The sequence below is a fragment of the Lepus europaeus genome, chromosome 11 (assembly GCF_033115175.1).
Source record: "Lepus europaeus isolate LE1 chromosome 11, mLepTim1.pri, whole genome shotgun sequence".
Lineage (NCBI taxonomy): Eukaryota > Metazoa > Chordata > Mammalia > Lagomorpha > Leporidae > Lepus > Lepus europaeus.
The window spans coordinates 56,094,268-56,115,728 of NC_084837.1; the positions used below are offsets into that span (position 1 = coordinate 56,094,268).

Below are 21,461 nucleotides of genomic sequence, written 5' to 3' on the forward strand. Positions count from 1 at the left end.
GCTGCTCAGAGCCTTCCCTGTGTACTGGGAACAGTTTGCAGAGAAAGAGGAATGTTTATGGAACAGGAAGCCATTCTAAAAAATATCTTTCAGTTTTCACCCCTTTATTTTTACAGCCCAAGTATGTCCACAGCAGTATGCTGCAGTCCTGCTGTGCATAACTACAGGCACTTCCTTCCCGACAGGAGACAGAACAAACATACAGTGACTAGATCTGGAAGTAGCATCATAGGCACACTGTTCTCTGAGTCCATAGTCTGAAGGTGGTATTTTTTTTTTTCTTTCTTGTTCAATCGTGGATTCCTTATAGTATTTTATGAGTCAAGTGGATACTTTTATTATAACTAATATGCCTTAATAATAAGATAAAAAATGAAAAAGTAAAGAATATTTATTGAAGGATAAAACAGAAATGTTCAATCTAGATATCCCAACAATGTGTAAGAAAGTACAGATTTAGTCAAGACCACCTAATTTTCCAGCTGTGAAAAGGTCATGCAGTACACTGAGTCTTTCTCCAGTCAAGTTGTCTTTGACTTTAGCCAGCATTTTCATCTGTCTGGGCTTCTTGCAAGGGGTCCCCTTTGTTTCTGAGGGATTTGGCAGTCCACTCAAGATAACAAACACTGTGAGAGTCTTCTGAGCTCAAAATAGCTCAGAGAAAAATTTTCTTTGTTATTCAAAGAGGTGACTCCTACTCCCCACTCGTGATGTGGGAAGAGACCTCCACGTAGCAGTGACACAGCTTCCAGCCTAGAGTCATCAGAGCCAGATAACAACGTTTAGTATAGTATTGAACTGTGCATTTGGCCCAGCAGTTAAGGTGCTGGTTGGGATGCTTGCATCTCGTATCAGTGTGTTTGGGTTTATATCCCCTTGCTGCTGATAAAAGAGCAAACTGCTACAAATTCTTCATTTGTTCTACAAAGGTCTTTTAAGTCCATTATACTCTGAGGATGCAAGAGCCATGATATTGTCTCTACTTACAGAGAGTTCAAAATGTTTGATACTGTTCCCAAGAATGGAGTAACATTGTTCCCCAGTCTATTTGCCTTACTATCACCAGAAAGCTATTTTTTTCTAGGATTGATGTACACTGTGGGAGGCAGCAGATGACGGCTTAAGTACTTGAGTCCCTGACACTCACGTGGGAGATCTGAATTGAGTTCCTGATTCCTGGCTTTGGCTACTGTAGGCATTTGGGGAGTGAACTGGTGGATGGGAGCTCTGTCAGCCTGTCTCTCTCAAATAAATATATAAAAATTTTAAATGTTTAATATTAGCCCTTCAGTTTCTGATTTTCTGTATCCAGCAGGGAGAGAGACAGCATCATGTATTGGTCATCAGGTTGGAGCATGTACTTCATGTCCTGAGGCAATTCCTATAGGCCAGGGTGGCCCCTCCATCACTCTGAGAACCGCTGGAGAGGGTCCATCTATCTTCCGTGTGCTGCAGAAACCACCACAAATGAGGCGTAAACATTCTCATTGCTTTGTCTTCTAATGCTGCAAATATTACGACTTGAATTAGCATTATTTTTTAAAGATTTGATTTTTTTCATTTTTTGCAAAGAAAAAATAGTGCAAATCAGGTCAGCAAAGTAATACCTCTATTATTTTGCCTTAAATTATCCAATTTTTCCCTTTTTTTAATTTTTAATTTTTTATTTTTTTTTATTTTTGACAGGCAGAGTGGATAGTGAGAGAGAGAAGACAGAGAGAAAGGTCTTCCTTTTGCTGTTGGTTCACCCTCCAATGGCCGCCGCGGTAGCGCGCTGCGGCCGGCGCACCGCGCTGTTCCGATGGAAGGAGCCAGGTGCTTCTCCTGGTCTCCCATGGGGTGCAGGGCCCAAGGACTTGGGCCATCCTCCACTGCACTCCCTGGCCACAGCAGAGAGCTGGCCTGGAAGAGGGGCAACCGGGACAGAATCGGTGCCCCGACCGGGACCAGAACCCGGTGTGCCGGCGCCGCAAGGCGGAGGATTAGCCTGTTGAGCCACGGCGCCGGCCCAATTTTTCCCTTTTTGGTTAAATCACAGTATCCTTGAATCTGTAGCAAATCACGGAGCTGTTTTAGAATTAACTTATCTGGAAGACACATTATTACTTTATGCAGTAATGGTATTTATGTTTTCTTAGCCAATTTGGTTCTCAATTGTCAGAGCTAACATGGGTGCATCTCCTCTCAGTTACGCTGAGTCCTCTGGTATGCCATTTCCCCTCACCTTGTGTGAGGGTGGTTAGGGCTTTCCGGGGCACTTTTCACATCCCTATTGTAGGGTTTTCATTTACAATAAAGGAGAGAATAAATTATCTGGTGCTTCCATTCATCAGCAAGGAGTCCTAGCTGTGACTCATACCATTCTTTTGAATTATAAATTGTGCCAATAACTATGTATATAAATGAAACCCAGGCTCACCATAAAAAACTTGCCTCCTGAAATGCTTATCAGCAAAATACAGTTCAGTCTTGTTCTCTTGCCCTTTTGAAGCCATAATTGATTGTATCTGCTTATTTATAATTTCTCAATAATGCTAGGCTCAGAGCTTCTTCATTTATTGCTTGATAGAATCATTCTGGAAAAAGTTTATTTTGAACATGAAGGTATTGTTAAGTCCTTCTTGGCTTAAAAATGTGTAATGAACCCATTTCTATTCTTAGCATAGATTTTGCTCACTTTATAGATCAAGGGCTTTCCTGAAAAAATTGCCTATGAAGTTAATTTTCTTTTAGTAAATTTATTCTTATACTAACAAGCATAATACATTGCAGCTATGTGTTGGGTAGCTCATAACCTAAAGAAATAATAACATTTCATTTGAGGTTATAGTACTCCTCTCAGGGGGAAAATGGCAATTTTCAGGTAACGATAAGATGCTAAAATCAAATTACTACACTAAAGATCATTAAGATTAATTTTATGATTGACCAAATAGAGTCAAGGTGTAAAGAAAAAGAAACCTTGATAACTTAGCTGAACATAACATTCTGAAAAGAACCTGCCTCCTTTAACATTCCACATGAAAACATGAAACTTATTTTTCTGTCGCTACCCCTGCCACCTGCTCTTTAACGTATTGTAGTTTGACGGGAGGACAAGAAACAACAGAAATATTTCAAAATGGATAACATACAACTTGAGAACATATGTGTTGAACCACCATTTGAACTTGAAAGTGTCTGCTTTTGATAAATGGAGTTCTGTGCCTTTCTACATTTTTGCTTCCATGATGTCTAACCAAGCCAAGGGGAATGATTCTGACAAGAGTGTATGTAGTGCTTATAGAGTGCCAGGCATTGCTCTTAGTGCATTGCTTATATTAACTTTACTCTTCAGTAACTCCAGAGGTGGAACCAATATTCCCCTCTCTTACAGTGGAGGCTGGGACATAGGGAAGTTAAATAAATTGCCACAGGTTCATGGCTAGCAAGAGATTGGAACTGAGATTTAAATCTAAGCTATTCTGCACCAGAGTTCATACTAAGCTCAAGAGTAGGTGCTCATTAAAACTGATTTAAAATTTTTTTAAAAAAAAACAGAGCTTATCACATCAACAGCCTGGATGTTCTGGGGGATAACATTGTGTAATGGATTAGGCTGCAGCTTGTAGCATCAGCATCCATATCAAAGTGCCTGTTTGAGTTCCAGCTGCTCCATTTCTGATCCTGCTCCGCTAATGTGCCCGGAAAGGCAGTGCAGGAGGATGGTCCAAGTACTTGGACCCCCGACACCCACAGAAGTCTGAATGGACTTCTAGTATTCTGGCTTCATCCTGGCCCAAAACTGAATGTTGACTGGAATTTGGAGAGGGAACCAGTAGGTAGAAGATCACTCTCTGTCACTCTGCTTTTCAAATTAAAAAAAGAAAAAAGAAAAAAAGCTGTGGATGTTCTGTATATAAACTGTTCATGTAATGTACAAGGCTATTTTATTTGTGGAAAAATAGAATGAAAAGATGTTTATATTTGGGAAAAACTTTTTTAGAACTATGTACCGTTTTCTCATAATATGTACTTTCCATAAACTTTTTGAAGATCCCCTTGTGTCTAGTTCACTTAATAACTATCATATACTTGTTAAAAGTAGGTAGATGTCACAATGTAGGTTAAGCCTCCACTTAGGATGGCTGCATCCCTTATTGGAATGCCTGGGATCTATTCCCACCTCTGTTTTTCTGATCCAGTTTTCTGCTAGAAGCACTAGAAAATTGCACAAGTACTTGGGCTCCTGTCACCCACGTGGGATACTCAGATGAAGCTTATGGCTTCAGCCTGCATAGCCCTTGCCTTTGCAGACATTTGCGGAGAGAACAAGCTGGTGGAAGGTATCTGTCTGTCTCTGTCTCTCTCATTCTCTCTCTCTCTTTTTTGACAGGCAGAGTTAGACAGTGAGAGAAAGAGACAGAGAGAAAGGTCTTCCTTCCGTTGGTTCACCCCCATATGGCTGCTATGGCCAGCGCATTGTGGCTGGCGCTCTGCGCCGATCCAAAGCCAGGAGCCAGGTGCTTCCTCCTGGTCTCCCATGCGGGTGCAGAGCCCAAGCACTTGGGCCACCCTCCACTGCCTTCCCAGGCCACAGCAGAGAGCTGGACTGGAAGAGGGGCAACCGAGACAGAATCTGGTGCCCCAACCAGGACTAGAACCCTGGGTGCTGGTGCCACAGGCGGAGGATTAGCCTAGTGAGCCGCGGCGCTGACCACTCTCTCTCTCTTTCTCTCGCTCACTCTTCCTCCCCCCCTCCCTCCCTCCCACACTCTCTATAACTGTGCCTTTCAAATAAATAAGTAAATTTTTTAAAATAAAAATCAGGAAGTATGGTGGAAAGCAAGGCAAGAAAGGGTCTGCTCAACTCTTCCTCCCCATCAAAACTTTTCCCTGTACATGAAAGATAGTTTAACGAGTAAACTAACACATTCTGTAGAGAAAAAAATAGATTGCTATCATAGTAACCACTGGAGACACTTGATTTAAACAGGGAAATCAGAGAAGGTGTAATTAGCTCCTGGTCTAAAAGTTGGGTAAATGTAAATTTCTTCATATTAAATACCCATATGAGAAAGTTTTATTATAATCATTGATCTGGTGGAAAAGAAGTAAAACTGAAATCAGTGTTTTCATAATCCATTTCCACTTTAGGAGGCTTGTGGAAGGGGCAAAAAGCAGAGAGACATCATTTCATTTGGCTTTGCTCAGGGGTAGTGCCTGATGATGCAGACTCCTTGGGCTTGTCCCGCAGTTGTGGTGCTGATAATTCCCAATATCAATTACATCTTATGGTGGAATCTTTCCCTTCTCAAGAAGAGAAGGATGGCAGGAGGAATGGATAAAAGCAGTGAAGAATGGAGGAAGGAAGGAAAGAAGGAATTCTGTAATTTAGGGGTGACACAAGACTAGACTCACCTCCCACCTGAGGAAACTAGATCCCATTTACTTAAATTTTAGCCTTATGAGAATAACTCAGTTGTGGAGTTTGAAAGAGAATTTCCATCTTCCCATTCTCTCAAGTTTTTACTCTTCTAGTTATACCTGCTTATGCATCTTCCCATTTCTTCTACAGCTCTTTCTTTCCTTAAAAACTAAGGCGGAAAAGATACCTCTGAATACAAGTATAAATGCTTCTGAAACTTGTTCTCTGTTGCTTGTGAAGATGCAGCCCTGGGATAAGAACGCAGTATGAGACTCTGAAGTCTTACAGCCTCGTAGTTAGGCAAATGTAAATAAGATAAATTAACATACCACAGAGTGTAATCCAATAGGGCCATCATGCATATACCTATGGAGAACTCCAAGATAACAGGAAAAGGGGAGACTTAGTCTGGAAGGACATGAGTTAACAGTGCAGAGGAATTGAGTTTTAAGGAGAACTCTGAAGGCTAGGTGGCACTGTGTCCTTCAGATACAGGTGGGTGGTCAGTGCAGCTGAAGTGGACAGATAAAGTATGGTATAGGAAACGGAAAGCAGCCCACTGTGACTGGAAGTTGGGATACCCGTGTGCAGTTATGGAGTGGTTATGGGAAAGAATGTTTCATTCAAGCATAAAAGGTCTTCCTGCCCAACCGAAGAATTTTAATTCTATTCTTTATGCAATGAGAAGTCATTGAAGGTCTGTAAACTGTCATATCAAGGACTGAGGGATAAGATTAAAAGCATACACAAAGTCTTTTCAGTTGTAAGCCTCCTACTACTAAAGAATGACAGAAAGAATAAGCTGTGCTCCTGGATTAAGATAGAATTTGGGGAATGATGATTTTACATGGTAGAGTCTCTGACACTGGTACTGATGTCAAAAATAAGTTCTGACTTGTTCAGGAAAAAAAAAGAATTTATTTTATGTTTTGGATGTGGATATGAATGAGGTGTGGGGCAAGGATTGCTATGAAAGATTACAGGATTACCCAGATAAATAGAGTTACAGTTCTCAAATTAGGATATATTTCCAGACTTTGCCAAATGGGCCACCTTCAACATGCACATCTTGAAAGAATACATGACTAACAGATAGTAGTTTGGATTGACCTGCACAATTGGGCTCACTTTGCAGCTTCAGTTTACTAGAGAATTTTCAATGTTCTGCCTTCCTCCTTTGGTAGTTATGACTTGATCAAATCCATTTCTTACACTTTATAATTTTTAAGTATTTTTTTCTGATTATAAAGGGAATATTTGCTCATTTTATAAAATTTAGAAAGTCCATTGAGAAATATAGAAAGCAGGGCTGGCATTGTGGCAGAGTGTGTTAAGTTGCTGCCTATGATGCCAGTATCCTTTATCAGCACTGATTAAGTCCTACCTAATCCACCTTCAATTCAAATTCCTGCTAATGTTCCTGGGAAAACAGCAGAAGATGGCCCAAGTGCTTGGGCCCCATATCCATGTGTGAGACCTGGATGAAACTCCTGGCTCCTGGCTTCAACTTGGTCCAACCCTGACTGTTGTGATCACTGGGGAGTGAACCAATAGATGGAACATCTCTCTCTCTCTCTCTGTGTGTGTGTGTGTGTGTGTGTGTCTCCCTCTCTCTCCATAACTGTGACTTTCAAATAAATAAAGGTTTATTTTAAGATTTATTTATTTTATTTTAAAGGCAGAGTTACAGAGAGGCAGAGGCAGAGGCAGAGAAAGAGATGGAGAGAAGTCTTCCATTCACTGGCTCACAACCCAGATAGCCACAATAACCAGAGCTGTGCCTATCTGAAGGCAGGAGCCAGGAGTTTCTTCCGGGTCTCCCATGAAGGTACAGAGGCTCAAGGACTTGAGCAACCTTCTATGGCTTTCCCAGGCCATAGCAGAGAGTTGGATTGGAAGTGGAGCAGCCGGGGCTTGAACCAGCATCCGTATGGGATGCTAGTGCTGTAGGCAGCGGCTTAACCACAACACCGGCCCCATAAATAAAGATTTATAAAATTCTACTTGGAAATACCTTTTTAAAAATGTAGAAGGTACAGGAATATAAAAAGAAGAAAATGAAACATGTTACAAATATTTTGGTCTCCTTATACGTATTAAAATTTGGGTAAAATTGCATTTTGTACTTTATTTCATACCCTGAATATTCTCTTATCAAATATTCTTTGAAAATATTATTTTACACCAAAGAGAAAACCTGTTGAAGTGAAATGGACACTATAAGAAACAATGACCTGATCAGCTCTTGTCCTGACTGTTGATGTACAGTGTAATACTTTATCCTTTTTAGTATTTTGTTGTTGTTGTTCTAGTACTAGTGGTTGAACTCTGTAATTAACACACAATTATTGTTAGGTGTTTAAATTTTAACTGAAAAGTGATCCCTGTTAAATATAAGAGTGGGAAAAAGAGAGGGAGGAGATGTACAATTTGGGACATGCTCAATCGGACTTGCCCCAAATGGTGGAGTTAGAAACGTGCCAGGGGATTCCAATACAATCCCATCAAGGTGGCATGTACCAATGCCATCTCACTAGTCCAAGTGATCAATTTCAGTTCACAATTGATCACTCTGATAGGTCTAAGAGTCAAAGGGATCACACAAACAAGACTAGTGTCTGCTAATACTAACTGATAGAATCATAAAGGGAGAGAACGATCCAACATGGGAAGCAGGATACACAGAAGACTCATAGAATGGCAGATGTCCTAAATAGCACTCTGGCCTCAGAATCAGCCCTTAAAGCATTCGGATATGGCTGAAGAGCCCATGAGAGTGTTGTAGGCATGGAAAGCCAAGACACTGTGGGGAAAAAAAAAGAAGAAGAAGAAGACCTAAATGAAAGATCTCTGCGAGAGAGATCCCAGTCAAAAGAACGGGGCCATCAAAGAAGGAGGTACTTTTCTCTGAAGGGAGGAGAGAACTTCCACTTTGACTATGACCCTATTGGAATAAGATCGAAGTTGGCAAACCCTAAAGGCTTCCATAGCCTTGGCAACTCATGACTAGAGCCAAGGGAGATTACTGACGCTATAAACAAGAGTGTCAAATTGTTAAATCAACAACAGGAGTCACTGTGTACTTATGTCTCATGTGGGATCTGTCCTTAATGTGTTGTCCAGTGTGAAGTGATGCTTTACACTTTGTGTGTCAGTGTGGGTACAAACTGATGAAATCTTTACTTAACATATACTGAATCAATCTTCTGTATATAAAGATAATTGAAAATGAAAAAAAAAACCTGGTGTTAAATTGGAAATTGCATACAAAATTAATCAATTTTTTAAAAATATCATGTAGGATCTCTGTCTTTAATGTGCTGTACACTGTTATTTAATGCTATAACTAGTACTCCAACAGTATTTTTTCACTTTGTGTTGCTATGTGGGGGCAAACTGTTGAAATCTTTACTTAATATATACTAAACTGATCTTCTGTAAATAAAGAGAATTGAAAATGAATCTTGATGTGAATGGAAGGGGAGAGGGAGCAGGAAAGGGAAGGGTTGTGGGTGGGAGGGAAGTTATGGGGGGGGAAGCCATTGTAATCCATAAGCTGTACTTTGGAAATTTATATTCTTTAAATAAAAGTTGAAAAAAGAAGAAAATATTATTTTAAATAACTGCTAATATTTCATAGTATTGGCTATATCATCACTTACGGCATTGGTTTCTCACTTTTTTCTATCATAAATCACACTTTGACTTATGAATGTACAACTTTTTATAGTAGATCTTGACTATTATTCTTCTAGGATAGAAGAATGATGGAAGATGATTATTCTTCTGGGATAGATTCATATAAATGGCTTTTAGGGTTTTTTTTTTTTGGTTGAAAGATAAGAACATATTTTCAGTATTTTAGAATGCAGGTTGGCAAGCTGTTCTGTAGACTCAAATAGTACCTATTTTTGACCCTGTGGGCCATAAGGTCTCTGTTGCTGAGGCTGGTTCTCTTCCTCCTCCTCTCATTCCCTTTCCACCCTCCTCTCTTAAACATGTAAGGAGACAGACTGTAGGTTCTCTGTGACCCTTGGGGGCCATTGTTGTCACCCCTGTTTCAGTTTTAAGTTGGCAAATAGCTTTTCAAGGTTGTGTATGAATTTATACTTTTACAAGGAATCTTTGAGTATATTTGTTTCACAGGTAGCTTCCCTGTATAGTCTTGTCTTTTTCTTAAGGATTTATTTGAGAGGCAAAGTTGTAGAGAGAGAAAAAGAGAGTGAGACCAAAGAGAGAGATCTTCCATCTACCAGTTTACTCTCCAAACGGCCACAGTAGCCTAGACTGGGCCGGGATGAAGCCAGGAACCTATTCCATCCAGGTCTCCTACATGGATGGCAGGGTCCCATGCACTTGGGCCATCTTCTACAAGAGCTGGATTGGAAGTGGAGCAGCTGGGACTCAAACCAGTACTCATAGGGGATGACTGTGTTGCAGGGAGTGGCTTAACCTGCTGTACCACAATACTGGCTGCCATGTATGGTCTTAATATTGCTTTGGGAAAATTCATTCATTGAGACATTCACATTCATATACTATATTTTCTTAATGGGCACCTCTACATTTTTTTTTTTACAAATAGAGTTAGATAGTGAGAGAGAAACAGAGAAAAAGGTCTTCCTTCCATTGGTTCACTCTCCAAATGGCCGCAACGGCCGGAGCTATGCCAATCCAAAGCCGGGAGCCAGGAGTTTCTTTTGGGTCTCCCATGCAGGTGCAGGGACCCAAGCACTTGGGCCATCCTCCACTGCTATCCCAGGCCACAGCAGAGAGCTGGACTGGAAGAGGAGCTACCGGAACTAGAACCCGGTGCCCATTTGGGTTGCCGGTGCCGCAGGCAGAGGATTAACCAAGTGAGCCACGGCGCCAGCCCACCTCTACATTTTCTACTGGTTTTTATTCTACAAATGTAATATTATATGTTCAGTTCACAATATTCTACTTGGAGCAAACATTTAGCCTAGTGCTTAAGACCCTGGTGCAGAAACCCATGTCCCACAGGGGAGAGCCTTGATTTGAGACCCAGTTAAGGCTCTAGATTGCAAGTTCCTGTTAATGTAGATCTGGGAGGCAGCAGGTGATGACTCAAGTACCCGGGTCCCTAGTACCCATATAAGGGACCTAGATTGAGTTCCTGATTCCTAGCTTCCAGCTTGCCCAATCTTGTCTATTGTGGACACTTGGGAGTGAACGAGGGGATGGGAGCTCTCTGTCTTTGTCTCTGCATCTTGATTAAGTAAAGTAAATGTACTAAAGACAGTTATTTTGTTAGGAACTGAATTAAATAAATATACTTCTAATGTATTACAGCCTGGAATGGCCAGGGAGTGTTTTCTGCTTTCTGTATATTGAAATCACAACTATATTTCCTCCTGAAAGTGTTCCTCCTTCAGACATGAAAGTTTCCAACTTCACCAAGTGGAGGGTTTCAAAGAAAGGAAGCAAAAATTCTTTAAGTGATTTAGTGGATATAATAGTGAGAAATGCAATTGGTTTCACCTCTACTTTTGGCTCCCAGATCTGTGTATTGTAAGAAAAATGTCATCATATTTTTCCTACTAGTTGAAGGCATATATTAAAACCTGGACAAATGACAAAGATTTGTGTTAACATCAAAGCTGTGAAAGATACAAGGATGGTGATTTATAAAACAGTCCCACTTAAATTTCTTTCTGGTTAGTGAGAAAGCTAGAAGGCTTTTAGCAAATGACTGGGTTATTGTGAACATACTTACATTAGTATGCCAACTGCAGTTGCTGTTTCAGATATAGCGTCCCTACCAAATATATTAGCACGGCTCTGTGGACCTAATATGCACTTATTGATTTAGAAAGTGTTTTGTTTTCATATCAATTAATTCATTCTCACCAAGAAGCAACAGAAGTATACTATCACTGCCTTACTTTAAGGCTATGAGAACTTCTTATTCTGTGTCATGATATAATCTGAAAAGAGTTTGATCATCCAGATAGCTCACAGAAGATTACACTGGTCCATTACATTGCTGCTATTATTTTAATTGGGTATAGTGAGCATCAGGTAGCAAGTACCCTATATGCCTTAGTAGAATGCAAGCATGCTAGGTAGTAAGAGATAAACACCATCCATGATGCCAACTGTTGTATCAGAGTCCTGACAAGACATAGTTGGTACATTCATAAAGGTTTAAACTGAATATAACTTAAGACATTATGTCCGGACTGAAGGGGAGGAGAAAGGAGACAAGCATGGGTTTGTGAGGTTCCCAGGAACTAGCAGCAGCCAAGAGCCTTTACCAGCCTTAGGCCTGAAGGGGAGAAAGAAGGGGTGAGTATTATAGAAATGAGATAAGAACTGGAAGCGTGGAAGGAAAAGGCCATGCAGCAAGAGCTGTGGGTATAGAAGAAAGTGACCACATCTAAAATATTGAATCATCAGGGGTGGAGTGGCATGGCTCTTTGTACCTTTTCTCTCAAGTTTCTGCTGTTTACTCTGTATGTTAGAAGTTCTCCACTGGCTGTCTCATAATCATTGGCTGTCTGTAGCTCCTTAAAATCTGAGGATTTGGGACACACTTTGTGGCATACAGAGGGTCAAGCCATCACTTGGGATGATCACATCCCATTTTGTAGGGCTAGTTCAAGTCCTGGTTGCTCAGCTCCCAATCCAGTTTCCAGCTAATTTGTCCTGGGAGGCAATGGATGATGGTTCAACTACTTGGGCCCATGCTACTCACATGTGTACCTGGATGGAATTCCAGGATCCTGGCTTCAGCCTAGCCCAGCCCTAGCTATTGTAGGCATTTGGGGCATGAATAAGTGGATGGAAGCTCTCTCTCCCTTTTCCTTCCCCCTCACTGGCTCTCTTGCTCTCTGTCTGCACTTCAGGTAGATTGAATATAAAATAAACATTTAAAAATATTTTTTAAAAAAAATCTGGGAACTGTGAAGCTAAATGGAAACCTTCAGTGCCTATGTAAAGATGTACTAGATTTAAAAAATATATATATTTATTTATTTGAACGGCAGAGTCACACAGAGAAATTGAGAGAGAGAGAGAGAGAGAGAGAGAAAGAAAGAAAGAAAGATCCATCTTCTATCTGCTGATCACTCCCTAAATGGCTACAACAGTTGGGGCTGGGCCAAGCCGAAGCCAGGAGCCAAGAACTCTATCCAGGTCTCCCACATGGATGGCAGAGACTCATGTACTTGAGTCATTATCTGCTGCCTTCCCAGGTGAATTATTAGGGACCTGGATCAATATCAGAGTAGCCAGGGCTTGAACCAGTACTCCAACATGGGATGCTGGTACTGCAAGTACTGGCTTAAGTCACCGTACTCAAACACCTACCCTGAGATGCATTGGATTTAAACTTCATGGTAGGGTGACCTGTGATGACTGTTTATTGAGGAACCTCCAATCTCTGTATCTCCAAGTTCTTTCTCGTGAGCTGGCCATGTTTTTCCCACAATAATGGGGAAACCGTACCTGCTTAGCCCTAGAGACTAAAAAGTATTCTGCAATGAAAAAAAGCTAAGGCCTCAGCATTCAGTACTCAGGAAGCATATGGTTACCGAATCTTCTGTTTTCTGTGAATCAGCTAGACATCAGTTGTGTCTGACCTACCTGTCGTCCAGAGGATAAACGTTGTTGACGAGAGCGAGGAGCAGTCACTCAGTGCTAAGTAAGGCTATCCATTTCTCTCTGACTACTGCATTAGCTGCATTCCAAGTATTTTCTACTTTCCCTTAGGATTCTTCTTTGGTTGTAGTTATTCTTAAGTGTATTGCCTGATCTCCAAATACTTGGGGTTTTATTGATAAATTCCATATTCACTTGAAAAGAAATGTATTCTGCAGTTATTAGATGGAGTCTCGTATGTGTATCAATTTGGTAAAATTGGTAGTTGGTGGGATTTAATTTTTCCATATCCCTATTGATTCTTCTGTAAACCTGTTATTACTAAAAAAGGAGTGTTGAAATTTCCAAATATAATTGTGAATTTATCTATTTCTCACTCTATTTCTGATAGCTTTGCTTATGTGTTTTGAAGTTCTGATACTAGATACAAAATATCCAAGTTTAGGACTCTTATGTCTTTTTGATGAATTCACTGTGTCATCATTGTGGAACTTGTCCTTTGTCTTACCCCTCCTTCATTTTTTTTTCTGAAGGGCTTTTGGCTCTTTAAGGTTATCATTCTGTTAAATTCTGGGTTGCAGACTCTGACGAGAAGTCTGTCCTAAGTCCTTTCTTCAGTTTTCTATACATAATATTCTTTTTTTTTCTCTGACTACCTTTATAATATGTCTTTTCACACTTCTTTTCAGAAATATTATTTATGATGGTTTCTTTGTATTTATGCTGCTTGAGGTTTATTGAGCTACTTTGATCTGTGGGTTTATAATTTCATCAAATTTGGAATGTTTGAGTGAATATTTGTGTGAACAATTTTATGTCCTTCCTCATCCCCTTCCTCCTAATTATGCATATATTAGACTGCTTGGTAATGTCTGCTGGGTCACTGGGCCTCTGTTACATTTTTTCATTCCAGAAATCCTCCCTTTACAGAAAGCCTAGCAATTAGTGGCTCACCTCCTTCATTTTCATTCTCAAGGATGGTGGGACTGCTCTGCTTGCTAGTGAATACCTAAAAATAGTTGTTCCAATATTTTGTTTAGTTTTAGTTGTTTATCGCAAGAGGTTAACTCTGAGCTCTGGATTCAGAGCCTAGTTCTACCACTTACTGTTGAACCCTGAGCAAAGTCAATTACCAATTTCATTGTTTTCTTATCTTTCACCCCGGGGTTATTTTATGGCTACCTTGCAGAACTGTTGGGAAGATCCTCAGTGATAAACAATGTGTATAGAATGTGCGATACAAAGTACATGTTCCATATGTGGAACATAACTCACATTTAAGAAAATGGATCTGCTGAGAGGAAAGTGATAAATCAGTCCTCTAAGGCACTGGGTGGAGTGCAGGGCTCTTCCTCACTACTGAGGCCTGGTGGAAGAAGGGAAATGAAAACCTCTGGTGCCCAAGATGTTTGGGCAAAAGGTGGCAACGTGGACATCTAGAGGCCACCACTTAGCCACTCTTCTGGAGAGCTCACCACTTTAGTTCCAAATCATTGGACAGTCCAAATGTATCCAGACTTTTGTGGTGAGAAGGACAGAAGTTATTGGTAGAAAACTAGACCAGCCTTATTGGCTCTGGTGCTGACAAAAAGCTCATAAATGTCAGTGTTGGTCAAAATATCCAGGGTGGAGCTCCGGCGAAGGTGAGAACTAACTTGATTAAACAGCCATTTCGCTCATAATTTCATATGAAAAAGTCTTTGTTAGACTTGCTCCTTTTTTTTAGTGTACTTTTTAAAGAAATTTTATTTTTAATGATAAATGTTTGAGGTGGTAGATATGCTAATTACACTGATTTGGTTATATATGTGTACTGAAACATCACATTGGGTCTTAAAAATTTGGCAAATTATTATTGTATTTTGTCCTTTAGCAAATGGTGTGAGACATTGTAATGTACTTTTAGTTGGCAAGGGTACACAGAGACATGTTGGCAAGGGTACACAGAGACATGTTGTTTTCTTAATGTCTTAAATGTTTACCATTAATATTGATAAATGTGCCTTCTTTTTTGTTCATGTTTCATATTATCAATATTCCTTTTTTGTGAGTCTCTTAAGATAATTTGTTTTTGGAAAGGAATTTTTAAAAAATCATGCATAGTATACTCATATTTTATTTAAAGGCTTAGTATTTCATATTTTTCTTTATCATGCCTCCTTACCTATTAAGATAATTAGTAGTTCTAAGAGTTGGGTTTCCCACTGGTGCAATTATCCATTTAACAACAATAATATATAAAGGGGAAATGCTATTCAAACTTACTTATAATGAATGTTAGATGACATTTTCTGTATTCTTATTCTTTACTTCAATAATGATTTTTGTTAGTAAGCAGGTATATTCCTTGTAACCAAAGATACCAAGATTTTTGATAACTTAGGCATTTGAAATGTCATCTTATTTCTTGAACATTTATTTCTGAGAATAGACAGAAGCTCTTAATGTTTCAGTGACTTCTACAACTTTCTGAATTTGACCCTTTCTTGGTATTTCCTGCACCAAACCTTACCTAGTTGTATCTGCCTCTATCTTCTATCAGTTCCCAGCATCCTTTGTATTACTTTCTTGAAATATGTGCCCTGTTTTTCAAGTGTTTTAAACATTTATTAATTTATTTGAAAGGCAGAGTTACGGAGAGAAAGAGGCAGAGAGAGAGAAAGAATGAAGTCTTCCATCTACTGGTTCACTCCCCAAATGGCAACAATGGCTGGAGCTGGGCCAATCTGAACCCAGGAGCCAGGAGCTTCCCCCAGGTCTCCCCTGTGGAGACTTGGGCCATACTCCACTGCTTTTCCAGGTCATAGCAGAGAGCTAGATCAGAAGTGGAGCAGCTGAGACTTGAACCAGCATCCATATGGGATGCCAGCACTAGAGGTGGCGGTTTCACTGGCTATGCCACAGAGCTGGCTCCTCAAGTATTAAAATATTCAGTATAATTGTAGTGAGTTTGCTGACTTGAGTTATCAATATTTGCCACTCATCTAACATCTGTACTCTTCATAGAAAAAGACCATGGAAGGACGTTACTCATAATAATTTCTATGTAAACAGCTACTTAAAATGCTACTTCATTTAAAACTATGCTTAAAAATAGTTTGTTCGTGGTTCTAGGCTCATGTATTTGACTTTTAGGGACGTCAAAGGGTGTTTATGAAGGACTGTGCAGAGCTGTTCTTTGTGGAGACGATCAGCTACTTGCACAGAGCTACTGCATTTGATGACGAGGATTTTATTTTTAGAACTTGAACAGATTTTGGATCTGCTGCATTGCAGTGCTATTGCGAATTCTTCTGAGCTTAATGATTCTTTTCATCTTCTTTGACCCCCCCCAAAAAAAAGTCCTTCACATGAGTGTGTGATGCTTAATACAAACTCATTGCCTATAGGTGTTTTACTTAAACAAGGACTTGTTTGCCTCCTCCATCCAATCTGTCCACTTCCAACCTGGGAAGTTTCCTAGAAGAAAGCAATTTTGAGCCAAGCTCAATTTCAGGTATATTCTTATTATCCTCATCTTATTGATGAGGGAAAAAGGACTCAGGGATGTTGGTAATTTCACCAAGATCAAACAGTTAGTAAGAATCAAGAATCAAGCTGGTGCATGCTCTTAACCATTCACATTGACATCTTTCTCAGATCTCAACATTCCCATCTGTGAATTGGTGACAGAATCCTTGTGCAAATAGCATAAATGCTTTCCCTAGAACTTGGATTTTAGTTCTGCCTTTGTCACTATGTTGGGTATGTTGAAAATCTCATAAACTTTCTGGATTTCAGTTTCTTCAACAATAAAATGAACAGGTAATTGGGGAGGCATACACGATAAATTCTGTTTGATTTCATTTTAACTTAAACATGATTTTAGACATCTAAAAAGTATTGGTCTTGTTTGTGATAACTATGGGTACTTTTCTCATAGATTTTTTTAAAGATTTATTTATTTGAAAGGCAAAGTTACAGAGGAAGAGAGACAGAGATGTAGAGAGATCTTCTGTCAGCTGCTTTACTCCCCAAATGGCCACAACAGTTGGGGCTGGGCTAGGCTGAAGACAGGAGCCAGGTGCTTCTTCCGGGTCTCCCATATGGGTGCAGAAGCCCAAGTGCTTGGGCCATCCTCTGCTGCTTTCCCATTAGCAGGGAGCTGGATCATAAGTGGAGGAGCCCAGACCCAACTGGTACCCATATGGGATGGTGGCATCACTGGCAGCAGTTTTACCTGCTCCACCACAATGCTGGCCCCAATATGCTTTCTTAAAATTCTGTCTACTTAGCTTGTTTGATGACACTGCATCATTTAATACCACTGGTAAAGAAAAGGAGAGTGTGGGATTGAGGAATGTTGATTTCTAATTGACAGAAACCAGCCATGAAGACTATACTTTTGTCAAAGTTCTGTCTTCCTGGATAGACACAAATAGTTATGCACACAGGCACACACCCTCCTTACAAGTACTTAACAATGTCACTCTCCATTAGCTACACATCTAGATGGCTGCCTGTCTTACTTTTAAGTACATGTTTGAATAGCATAACAGAAGACAACCTGCCTATCTTTACCTATCAGTTCTGATATTCACAGTTGAGAAAACTTTACCTTTCCAAATTTATTTCAAGTCAGGTATGATGGATGGGTTTAAGAATTATAGTATGAGAGCTAAAACTTATGAGAGCTTCAAGCTGAGATTTCCTCCCCCCTCTCCTTCTCTCTCTTTGAAGCATAACCACTTCATCATTGCTGTCAAATAAGGGCTTGGTCTGACAGGAAAATTAGAGGAGAAAGCCTGAAAGGCCCTGTAATTTTGTTCCTTGGGAACTTTTGTCCACATCTGATGATTTTGTAGTGTGATTGAAAACTTTCCCCTGGAAGCAGATGTATATGCATATATTACCAATATTCATTAGATGATTTAGGACAATGCCTGGTAAATAAGGGCAATGTTTCTAACAAAATTATTTGTATGTAGTTCTTGGTATGAGTGAGAAAATGGGTATACCTTGACTTTTCACTTAATTTTTCTAAACTTCTGTTCATTGAATAATTGTTTTTGGTATTATTTACAAAATACAAATACCGTGGTCTTTAGGCCCTCTCTGTCAAAAACAGTTTAAATATGTTAGTAGTTAAAGTGTTTCTGACAGAGGCAGATGATAGTATATGAGGCAACTGTTTAAACAAATAGGACTAAAATCTCAATGGCTTACAGCAAATATTTATTGTTCTCATTCACTGGCCTGAGAATTGGTTAAGGTTCACTTGATCCAGTGTAAATTCAACTGAGCATGGTTCCCGGCTGCAGGAGTCTGTGTTTGGGTCTATTCCATGTGTCTCGTTCCAGGTTCCCCAGGCATACATGTCTCATGGTGATGGCAGAAGCACAAAGCAGGACATAAAAACACACAATGACTCCTAAGGCCTTTGCTCAGAATTGTTGCACTGTCTCATTGTCTGTGTTCAGTTGGCCAAAACAAGTCAAATGGCAGGGGAGATATACAACACTGACTGTTGGAATAAGCTGCAGACGCAGCCAGAAAATGCTTCTGGTGTGAGTTTATAACGAACGGGGAGACTGGAGAAGTGAGTGTAGTCATCTAATGTACCACAGGTAGAAAGACTGATTTTATTTTGGAAAGATAAGCTACAGCCATTGCCTCCATTTTAAATGGCATATTACCTTTCCTTTCTATCTGCTTCTGTTGTTTTGATCATTGATGGCAAAACCCCAGTCTGATGTTATAGGTTAGCATCAGGAAATGCAGCTCATCATTTGAATGGTTGGGAAAAGCACAGACTTTCAAGGTGGTCCCAAGGTAAGTCACCTTCCATTCACTGTAACTGTGCTGTATGTTGTATTAACCATGCTCAGCTATAAAATTAACCCATGTGTGTATCTGTGATCAATCAAACTGTTGAAATGTCCTTCAGAAATAAAGTAACTCATGAATATGGAGTAACAGACTTGTAATGAGTATATGATCAAATTCGTAAAACAGCTTTTCACAAAATGTTCAGTGAAATTCTAACACTCCGAAATCTGTATTAGTAAATCAAATGACAGGCTGGCGCCGTGGCTTAACAGGCTAATCCTCTGCCTTGCGGTGCTGGCACACCGGGTTCTAGTCCCGGTTAGGGCACTGGATTCTATCCCGGTTGCCCCTCTTCCAGGCCAGCTCTCTGCTATGGCCCTGGAAGGCAGTGGAGGATGGCCCAAGTCCTTGGGCCCTGCACCCGCATGGGAGACCAGGAGAAGCACCTGGCTCCTGCCTTCGGATCAGCGCGATGCGCCGGCCGCAGCGGCCATTGGAGGGTGAACCAATGGCAAAAAGGAAGACCTTTCTCTCTCTCTCTCTCTCTATCCACTCTGCCTGTCAAAAAAAAAAAAAAAAAAAAAAAAAGAAAAAGAAAGAAAGAAAGAAAGAAAATCAAATGACAGTTGACTGTTTTGACGGAATTTATTTACTTAATTTCATGTAATTTTCTTCTCTCTTTATTAAATTGATTTAGCCAAAGTAAGTAGTGTAGGCAGTACCCATCTTAATAAATACAGACACATGTTTTATTTCTAACCAAAAAACTTGTGCCTGTATTATCAAAACTCTCCATATACAAAACCACTTTGTTGTGATGGTCTTTGGAATGATTCATTTGTTCAGTGTCCTAACCTCCTTTGTCAGACTTTTCAGAATAAGAATTTTATGTTCTTTATTTCTGCCCTTGGTCCTTTCCTATCCCAATGATCCTGATCCAGTGATTATGCATCATGAATTAACCTCATGTGTTTTTCTTCATAGGGATATTGTCTGGTTAAACATCAGGTGTTAGGAATTGGCTCGCTAAACCTTAAACCATTTCTAGAACATTTATTGTTTCTGCTTCCATTTTATGTTGCTTTTCTCTTGCATAAAGAGTGAATTGGATTGTACTCTTTCCCTCATTAATGCGCTGTTAAATAGCCACATCCAATGTGTTTGCCTACATGGGTGTATGCATAAGCATGTGCTGTGTATATACATATGCATATATGTGCATGTGTGTACATATTTGTTATATCTCAGGACCCCAAATCCTTGCTATTTTAGGGATTTTTCCTCTCTCTCATGTAAACAATGAACTTATACTCACCAGACAATGTGCCTCTGATCTTACAGATATCTTACCTTAGGTGTTGTACATTGTGTTTTGTGATTGTATATTTCAATGTTTTTATTATTTTTATAATCTGTGTATACTTTGCCCAAAGCCAGCAGCTATTCCACAATAAAAATGGAAAGTGGAAGGATTTATAATGAGGATATATTTAGTCATTAATAATTTTTAGAAGTTACGATAGCATGGTGAGGGCACACTGTGAACCTAGGGAAATTGTTTCCTTTTTTTTTTCTTTTGGTCAAACATGAACAGAAATATACCAGAAGGTGGGTAAGCCGAATAAATGGAAGCAAAATGAGTCTGAGCTTTAATTTTATCATCTATTAAAGTGTAGGTGGTGCTATCTTCTTCTCAGGGTTGCCATGAGGACAAGGCACAGGTACTTAGCGAGCTCTTGCAAGGATTTGTTCCCATGTCTTTGGAGTAGGAGTGAGGGTGCCTTGCAGACAGAAGGCCCTCAAGTAGAGGTCACAGTGAGCAGCAAAGGGCAGGACTGCAAATGCACTCAGTCTCTGGCCTCTGGCCTACGTGAAGGAAGAGCCTCGTTTTCTCATTGTAGAGGCACTACACAAGACCTTGAACTCTCATTTTCCTCTGTGCCTGCCAGAAGGTGTTTTGCGGACAACCTGCCAGAGGGCACACTTTGACCTATGTCACCTTTCAGTTCAAAGTATTATTAGAAACCAACAAACTGAATAAGCAAACAAAAAAATTAGCTCTTTTCAAATTTGTTTTCTTCTAAAATGCTACTCTGTTATAAAGGAGAAGCATGTTAATCCACAGTCTCTTTGTTTGCTGACTTATTTCCAGCTCAAGTTACTTGTAAGTCAGGTTTTCACCAAGGTAAAGGCTGTTGGCTGGCTTTTGGGTCACTGCCAAATAAACTCCCTAACAAGGATTATATGTAATAAACACCCTATCATATATCCAGTAGTGATCCCTTTGCTGAAGTACATTGAGTCAGAACTTCAACTTCTGTCTCATTGCTCAACATCTTCCAAGGTTACTTACCAGGAATTAAAAGAGAGCTAGGAACTTGAATGTTGTATGAGACTTTAAAGGTGATCTAATCTAGTGTTTTTCTAATTATGTTCCAGGAAAACACTAGTAGCTTGCAACATGTGTACTGAGTGTCCTTTATATGGATCCCATGATCAAACACGTTTGGAAACCCCTATTTTAAAGAGTTAAGATTCTTTACTAAAGGACATCTCAAGGTCTTTAAGAGACTGACATGAGCCATGTCTCTCCAAGGAATGCAATGTGGAATTTTTGTCACAC

General features: G+C 39.9%; 1 protein-coding gene and 1 non-coding gene across 3 annotated transcripts in view; both read left to right on the forward strand.

The window, feature by feature from the left end:
• Positions 1-21,461, forward strand: part of FMN1 (formin 1) — a 433,901-nt gene that overhangs the window by 73,475 nt on the left and 338,965 nt on the right. The window lies entirely within an intron of this gene.
• LOC133770815 (small nucleolar RNA SNORD52) lies at positions 6,238-6,304 on the forward strand. The gene has a single exon (XR_009867498.1). It is a non-coding gene; the product is annotated as a small nucleolar RNA SNORD52 (small nucleolar RNA).